The sequence below is a fragment of the Canis aureus genome, chromosome 1 (assembly GCF_053574225.1).
Source record: "Canis aureus isolate CA01 chromosome 1, VMU_Caureus_v.1.0, whole genome shotgun sequence".
Taxonomy (NCBI): Eukaryota; Metazoa; Chordata; class Mammalia; order Carnivora; family Canidae; genus Canis; species Canis aureus.
In genome coordinates, this window is record NC_135611.1 from 103,125,166 (window position 1) to 103,132,559 (window position 7,394).

Genomic DNA, 7,394 nt, shown 5'->3' on the forward strand with positions numbered 1-7,394 from the left:
CCAGCGGGAGCGCCCATTGGTCGAGGCCGCCGCCATTCTCAGCGGCTGCGGCGCTTCCGCCACTCTCATTGGTCGAGACCCACTCGGCCCCTCCCCGCCTGCCTCCCGTCGGTGCCCCTACGAAACCCCGCTCAGCTCGCGCGGCTGCCAAGAGCCGCCGACTTTGGCTAATGGCTCCCGCCGCTGTCCTTCCGCCGCTGCCATGGAGACACGCCCCGCCCACAGCCAGGAGTCGACGCCCTCATTGGCCGAGAGCGTCGTGGCTCCAGGCGAAACTCGGGTTTGGGTCAGGTTATTCAGGTCCTAGTGGAAAGGGGCGGGCTCGCCGGCTCCATAGCCCGCGTGTGACTGGCTGGCCTTGGAACGGCTCGGCCTCCCATAGGCTAGGGCCTTCCCCCGTCACCGTGGAGTCGCTTCTGGCCCATTCTTTTCTCCGGCGAAACCTTCGCGAACCTCAGGGAGAACGCTGGGGCGGGTGGGCGTGCGCGGTCGCCCGGGTAGATCCCGCCCGGCCTGCGGTTGCCGAGGCGACAAAACTTTGACAGCCCTGTCCGGCTACAAATGGCACCTCGCTCTCGCTGGTGGCTGGAGCACCTTCTGGGCTGCGAGAACCCCGAGAACCCGCGGTAGCTGTGTGGTTGAACGGGTCGGACAGGAGAGCCTGGGAAGCGGGGCCTTGGAGAAAACTCTCATGGGACAGCCCCCCCCCCGGTTGGCATCAGCCCCCCCCCCCCAGCTGCAATCCTGGAGGCATGCATAATTACCAATTCATCATAATTATGCCCAGAATAATAAGCTCCGCACTCGGAGCAGGCCGTCTTTGTGTTACTCACTGCCGTGTATCTTGTGTGTTTAGAACAATGGCTGGCTCGGAATAGGTGCTTTCTTCAAGTGCACTGGATGAATGAATGTGTGCATGACCCGCTGGCGAGGAGGAGCTGACGGTTTCTGCATAGCTCTGTGATGCTGGGGAAGTGGCTTACCCTCTCTGGACCTCAGGTTCGCGTTTGTAGAACAAGGACCACGCTGGTCCCTCTCTGAGGGTTTCTCCTTGACACCCTCCCGATTGTCTTCCATCCGTGCTTCCAGCCTACCTACCCCCCTATGTTCCTGCTGATCCTTCCCCAGCTGGGGCTAACCCCAGCTCTGAGACCGCTCCCCTCAACTGAGGCACACACCCACAGCTCTCCAATAAGGACGGCCACAGCTCCAGAGGAGAGCAGGAGCCAGCAAGCAGAGAGGACCCTACAAACTTAGCTCTCTGGAAAAGTCCTATCAGCACGTCTGGATCTTACAAGGACAGTCCTTCTTTCTGTTCGCTTGTGTATATAACCTACAAAAACACTCGCAAATGGGAACCAAAAAGATAAGCTCCCAACAGTAATGTTTGTAGTGGTAAAAAACAACAACCTGGAATCGGCTTAAATGCCCATCACATGAAGATAAATGGATCATGAGGTATTCATACAGGGGAGCACCATACAGCAGTGAAAGGGAGTGAGCCTGCACTCTGTACATCCAACCTGGACAACCTCAAAACATGATGCTAGCTGCAGAACTCTGCAGAGTCGAATGTGGGCAGTTTTAAAACACTTGAATCGAGGGTTGTAAAAAAAAAAGAAAGAAAGAGAGAAAGAAAGAAGAAAGAAAGAAAGAAAGAAAGAAAGAAAGAAAGAAAGAAAGAAAAAGAAAGAAAGAAAAAAGAAAAGAAAAGAAAAGAAAAGAAAAGAAAAGAAAAGAAAAGAGATTGTATGTGGATGTGTGTTTTCCACGTGTATAGATGTGCATAGGCATGACAAAAGGAGGGGCAAATCCTATCTGTGACCCTTGCAGGTGGGCCAGAAAGAATGCAATCAGGAAAGCCACGCACACGTTGATATTTGTACTTTTTTTCTCTCCTTTTGTAGAGTCCAGAGGTGGAAACATGAGTTTACTATATTCACTATCTGTTGTTTTTCTATGTCTCAAAAAAGATTGCATAATATATAGATATAGATTTTATTTATTTATTCATGAGAGACAGAGAGAAAGAGAGAGGCAGAGACACAGGTAGAGGGAGAAGCAGGCTCCATGCAGGGAGCCTGACGTGGGACTTGATCCCAGGTCCTTAGGATCACACCCCGGGCTGCAGGTGGTGCTAAACCGTTGCGCCACCGGGGCTGCCCTTTTATTTGTTTATTTATTTTTTAAAGATTTTTATTCATTCATGAGAGACACAGAAGAGAGGCAGAAGAGGGAGAAGCAGGCTGTCCGCTGAGCAAGAAGCCAGATCATGCCATGCCAGCACCCGAGGATCAAGACCTGAGCCGAAGGCAGACGCTCAACCACTGAGACACCAGGTACCCTCACTTCCAGGGTTTTATTTAAAGAAAATAAATAGCAAATGTTAAGATATTTATATAGAAAGATGTTAGCCGCAGAGTTGTTTAAAACATAGAAAAAGGGACGCCTGGGTAGCTCAGCAGTTGAGCACCTGCCTTTGTTCCATGGCATGATCTTGGAGTCCCAGGATCGAGTCCCACAACATCGGGCTCCCTGCATGGAGCCTGCTTCTCCCTCTGTCTATGTCTCTGACTCTCTCTCTCTCTCTCTCTCTCTCTCTGTGTGTGTGTGTGTGTGTCTCTCATGAATAAATAAATAAAATCTTAAAAAAAATAAAACACAGAAAAATAGGGCATCTGGGTGGCTCAGTCAGTTAAGTGTTTGCCTTTGGCTCAGTCATTATCCCAGGGTCCTGGGATGGCATGATCCGGCTCCCTGCTCAGCAGACAGCCTGCTTCTCCCTCTTCTTCTGCCCCTTCTCCTACTTGTGCTGTCTCTCTCAAATAAATAAATAAAATCTTAAAAAAAAAACACACAGAAAAATACAAAAAGCCTTAATGTCCAACAACAGAAGATTGGTCAGTTCACTGGACAAATCCACCAGATGGAGTAATGACCACGCCTAACAGTTTACTGAGCTCTTGGTATAGGCTGGTAACTTTGCAAATAGCTCTGCTAGGGGAGGGCTCTTATAACCCCCATTTTATTTTATTTTATTATTAATATTTTTTTAAGATTTTATTCATTTATTCATGAGAGACACAGAGAGAAAGAGAGGCAGAGACACAGGCAGAGGGAGAAGCAGGCCCCACATAGGGAGCCCAACGTGGGACTCGATCCTGGGTCTCCAGGAGCACGCCCTGGGCTCAAGGCAGGCACTAAACCGCTGAGCCACCCAGGCTGCCCTAACCCCTATTTTACATATGAGCAAAGTGAAGCTGACAGAGGGGATTTAACTGAACATCAGACACCAGAGGTTTACTCCCAAAGTCTGAGCTATATTGCTCAGAAGCATCCAGCTGGTTCTCAACCTCCAAAGGCATAATAAGAGACAGCCCAGAGCAGGAATGAAGCTTGGACAAACCGTACAACATAGATGAACCTTGAAAACATACCAGGTAAAAGGAGCCAGATACAAAAAATCACATATGGGGATCCCTGGGTGGCGCAGCGGTTTGGTGCCTGTCTTTGGCCCAGGGCGTGATCCTGGAGACCCGGGATCGAATCCCACGTCGGGCTCCCGGTGCATGGAGCCTGCTTCTCCATCTGCCTGTGTCTCTACCTCTCTCTCTCTCTCTGTGACTATCATAATTTAAAAAAAAAATCACATATGGAATGATTCCATTTCTTTTTCTTTTTTAAGATTTATTTATTTATTTTAGAGAGACGGAATGCGTGTGTGCACACAAGGTGGGAGGGGGGCAGAGAGAGAATCTCAAGCCAACCCCACACTGAGTGGGAAGCCCGACTCAAGGTTCGATCTCACAACCCTGAGATCATGACCTGAGCCGAAATCAAGAGTCAGATGCTTAATCCACTGAGCTCCCCATGTGACTTGGAATGATCCCATTTCTATGAAATATCCAGAATAGGAAAATCCATAGACACAGCAGATTTATGGTTGCCAGGGAGTGGGCAGGGGCGGGGGAGGTGGAGGGAAGAATGGAGAGAGATCAATTATAGGTATGGGATTTCCTTTTTGGATGATGAGGTTTTGGAACTAAAGAATGGTGATGCTGCAGAACATCGAACGTGTACATAAAGCCATTAAATTGTACACTTCAAAATGGTTAAGACAGTGGGATGCTGGGTGGCTGGCTCAGCGGTTGAGCGCCTGCCTTTAGCTCAGGGCATGATCCCAGATTCCTGAGTTGAAGTCCCACATCCGGCTCCTTGCATGGAGCCTGCTTCTCCTTCTGCCTGTGTCTCTGCCTCTCTCTTTGTGTCTCTTATGAATAAATAAATAAAATCTCGGGGATCCCTGGGTGGCGCAGCGGTTTAGCGCCTGCCTTTGGCCCAGGGCGCGATCCTGGGGCTCCAGGATCGAATCCCACGTCGGGCTTCTGGTGCATGGAGCCTGCTTCTCCCTCTGCCTGTGTCTCTGCCTCTCTCTCTCTCTCTCTCTCTGTGACTATCATAAATAAATAAAAGTTTAATTTTTTTTTTAAATTTTATTTATTTATGATAGTCACATAGAGAGAGAGAGAGAGGCAGAGACATAGGCAGAGGGAGAAGCAGGCTCCATGCACCGGGAGCCTGACGTGGGATTCGATCCGGGGTTTCCAGGATCGCGCCCTGGGCCAAAGGCAGGCGCCAAACCGCTGCGCCACCCAGGGATCCCTAAAAGTTTAAATAAATAAATAAATAAATAAAAATAATAAAATCTCGGCAGCCCAGGTAGCTCAGCGGTTTAGCACTGCATTCAGCCCAGGGCCTGATCCTGGAGACCTGGGATCGAGTCCCACATCGGACTCCCTGCATGGAGCCTGCTTCTCCCTCTGCCTGTGTCTCTGCCTCTGTGTGTGTGTGTGTATGTGTGTGTGTGTGTCATGAATAAATAAATAAAATCTTAAAAAAAATAAATAAAATCTGTAAAAAATGATTAAAACAGTAAATTTGATGTTATGCATTTTTTACTACCCAAAGAGAGGGAAGCAGAGAAACAATCAACTGGAAAATATAGTGAAAATATAGATTCTAGGATGCCTGGGTGGCTCAGCAGTTGAGTGTCTGTCTTTGGCTGGGGTAATGATCCTGGAGTCCTGGGATCAAGTCCCACATGGGGGTCCCTGCATGGAGCCTGCTTCTCCCTCTGCCTATGTCTCTTGCCTCTTTCTCTCTGTGTCTCTCATGAATAAATAAATAAAATCTTAAAAAAAAAGAGAAAACATAGATTCTAAGTCTCAGCCTCCAGAAAGCCGGGTTGAGTATTTAATAAGCATTTTAGGACAGTGTGCCCAAAGTGTGGCTCGTGCACCCACAGGATCAGGCAGGATCACATGGGTGCTTGGTGGGAATGAAGAATGTTGGGTCACATCGCAGAATTCCTAAATCAGAATCACCCAAACCAGTGATTGGAATGCTCTAGAATGTTTGAGAAGTGTGCCTTTATTTTTTTTTTAAGATTTATTTATTTATTCATGAGATACACAGAAAGAGAGAGAGTCAGAGATACGGGCAGAGGGAGAAGCAGGCTCTTCGAAGGAGCCCGATGCAGGACTTGGTTCTGGGTCTCCAGGATCCCGACCTGAGCTGAAGGCAGCTGCCCAACCGCTGAGCCAGCAAGGCAACCCAAGAAGTACGCCTTTATAGGTGGCTTCTTCAGACCACACATTAACACACTGGGGGGACATTGTAGCCTTAGTAACTTCCAAGTTACTTATGGCTTATTTTAAGGGGAAAACTTGTTATAAAACTGTAAATTCGAGGGGTTGCTGCGTGGCTCAGTCAGTCAGGCGTCTTCCTTCAGATTAGATCATGATCTCAAAGTCCTGGGATCAAGGCCCACATTGGCCTTCTGGCTCAGCAAGGAGTCTGCTTCTCTCTCTCCCTCTGCTCTCCCTTCTCTCCACTGCACTCATGCTTACTCTCTCGCTGTCAAATAAATGAGTAAAATCTTAAAACAAAAAACTTTTGTAAATTCAGGATGACCATACTTTGAGGGAAAAGGGGTATTTACTTATACGTGTATGTAAATTACATGATTGAGGACCAGGATGTGGAACAAAGGGGACCCTTGTGGCTGTCGATGGGAATGTAAGCAGGTGTATCCACTATGGAAAAACGATATTGTGAATCCTTAAGAAATTAGAAATAGAGATGTGGTATCATCCAGCAATCTCATTTCTGGATATATATCCAAAGAAAATGATCACTATTGCAAAGAGATACCTGCACTCTCATGTTAATTACAGCATTATTGACAATGGCCTCAACATGGAAACCACCTAAGTGCTGGTCGATAGATCAATGACAGAAGAAAAGTTAGGGCATGTGCATATATAATGGAATATCATTCAGCTGTGAGAAAGGATGAAATCCTGCCGTCCGCAACACAATGGAAGAAACTGGAGGACATGCTGCCGAATGAGATAAGACAGACAGAAAAGCAAATACTGTACGATCCCACATGTGTGTGGAATCTAAACAAAGTCAAACTCACAGAAGCAGGGATTGGAAGGTGGTTACCAGAGGTTGAGGAGGCAAGGAGAGACGTTGAGCAAGGGGTACAAACTTACAGTTAGGAGAGGAATGAATGATGAGTTAATAGTACTGTATTGTATACTTGAAGTTTGCTAAGAGGGTAGATCATAACCCCCCCCCCCACACACACACACACAGGCAAAAGGCAACTGGTGATGGGAGGTAAGGGATGTGTGAATTAGCTTGATTGTGGTGATCACTGCACAGTGTGTACATATATCAAGCCATTATACTGTATATTTTAAATATATACAGTTTTTGTTTGTGAATCATACTCTAATAAAGCTGGGGAAAAAAAAGGTTGTGGGGGGAGTTATCTCTCTGTTTTCATGTATGACTTATGTAATGACTGAATGTATATAATGATAGAATAAAATGTATTATATACTATATGTTAGTTCATAAACATCTATGCCATGTATATACCTATGTATATGCATATGTACACGTACATGACTCAATCTACCTATATCATTGTCATCATGCTCAAAGTTTTGCAATGAATTCACACCTTGGTGTATTCACATTTCCAAGATGACCCCCAGTGACCTCCAAGATGACCCCTAGTCAGCTTCCAAGATGACTTCCAGTGACCCGCAGTGGAATTCAAAACCTTGTGCACCTCCTTCCACTCTGAATAGGGCTGGGCTGGTGCCATGCAAAGGATATTGCAAACACAATGGCATGTCCAAGGCTAGCTCACTAAGGACATGATGGCTTCCATCCTTGCCATCTCTTTAATTACTCCTCTGGGGGAGCTCATCACCATGCCGAAAGGCTGTCAAGTCCACCTTATGGAGAAGGTCATGTGGCAAGGAACCAAGTTTGTGCTAATAGCCAGAGAGGAACTGAAGCTTCCTGTCAAGAGT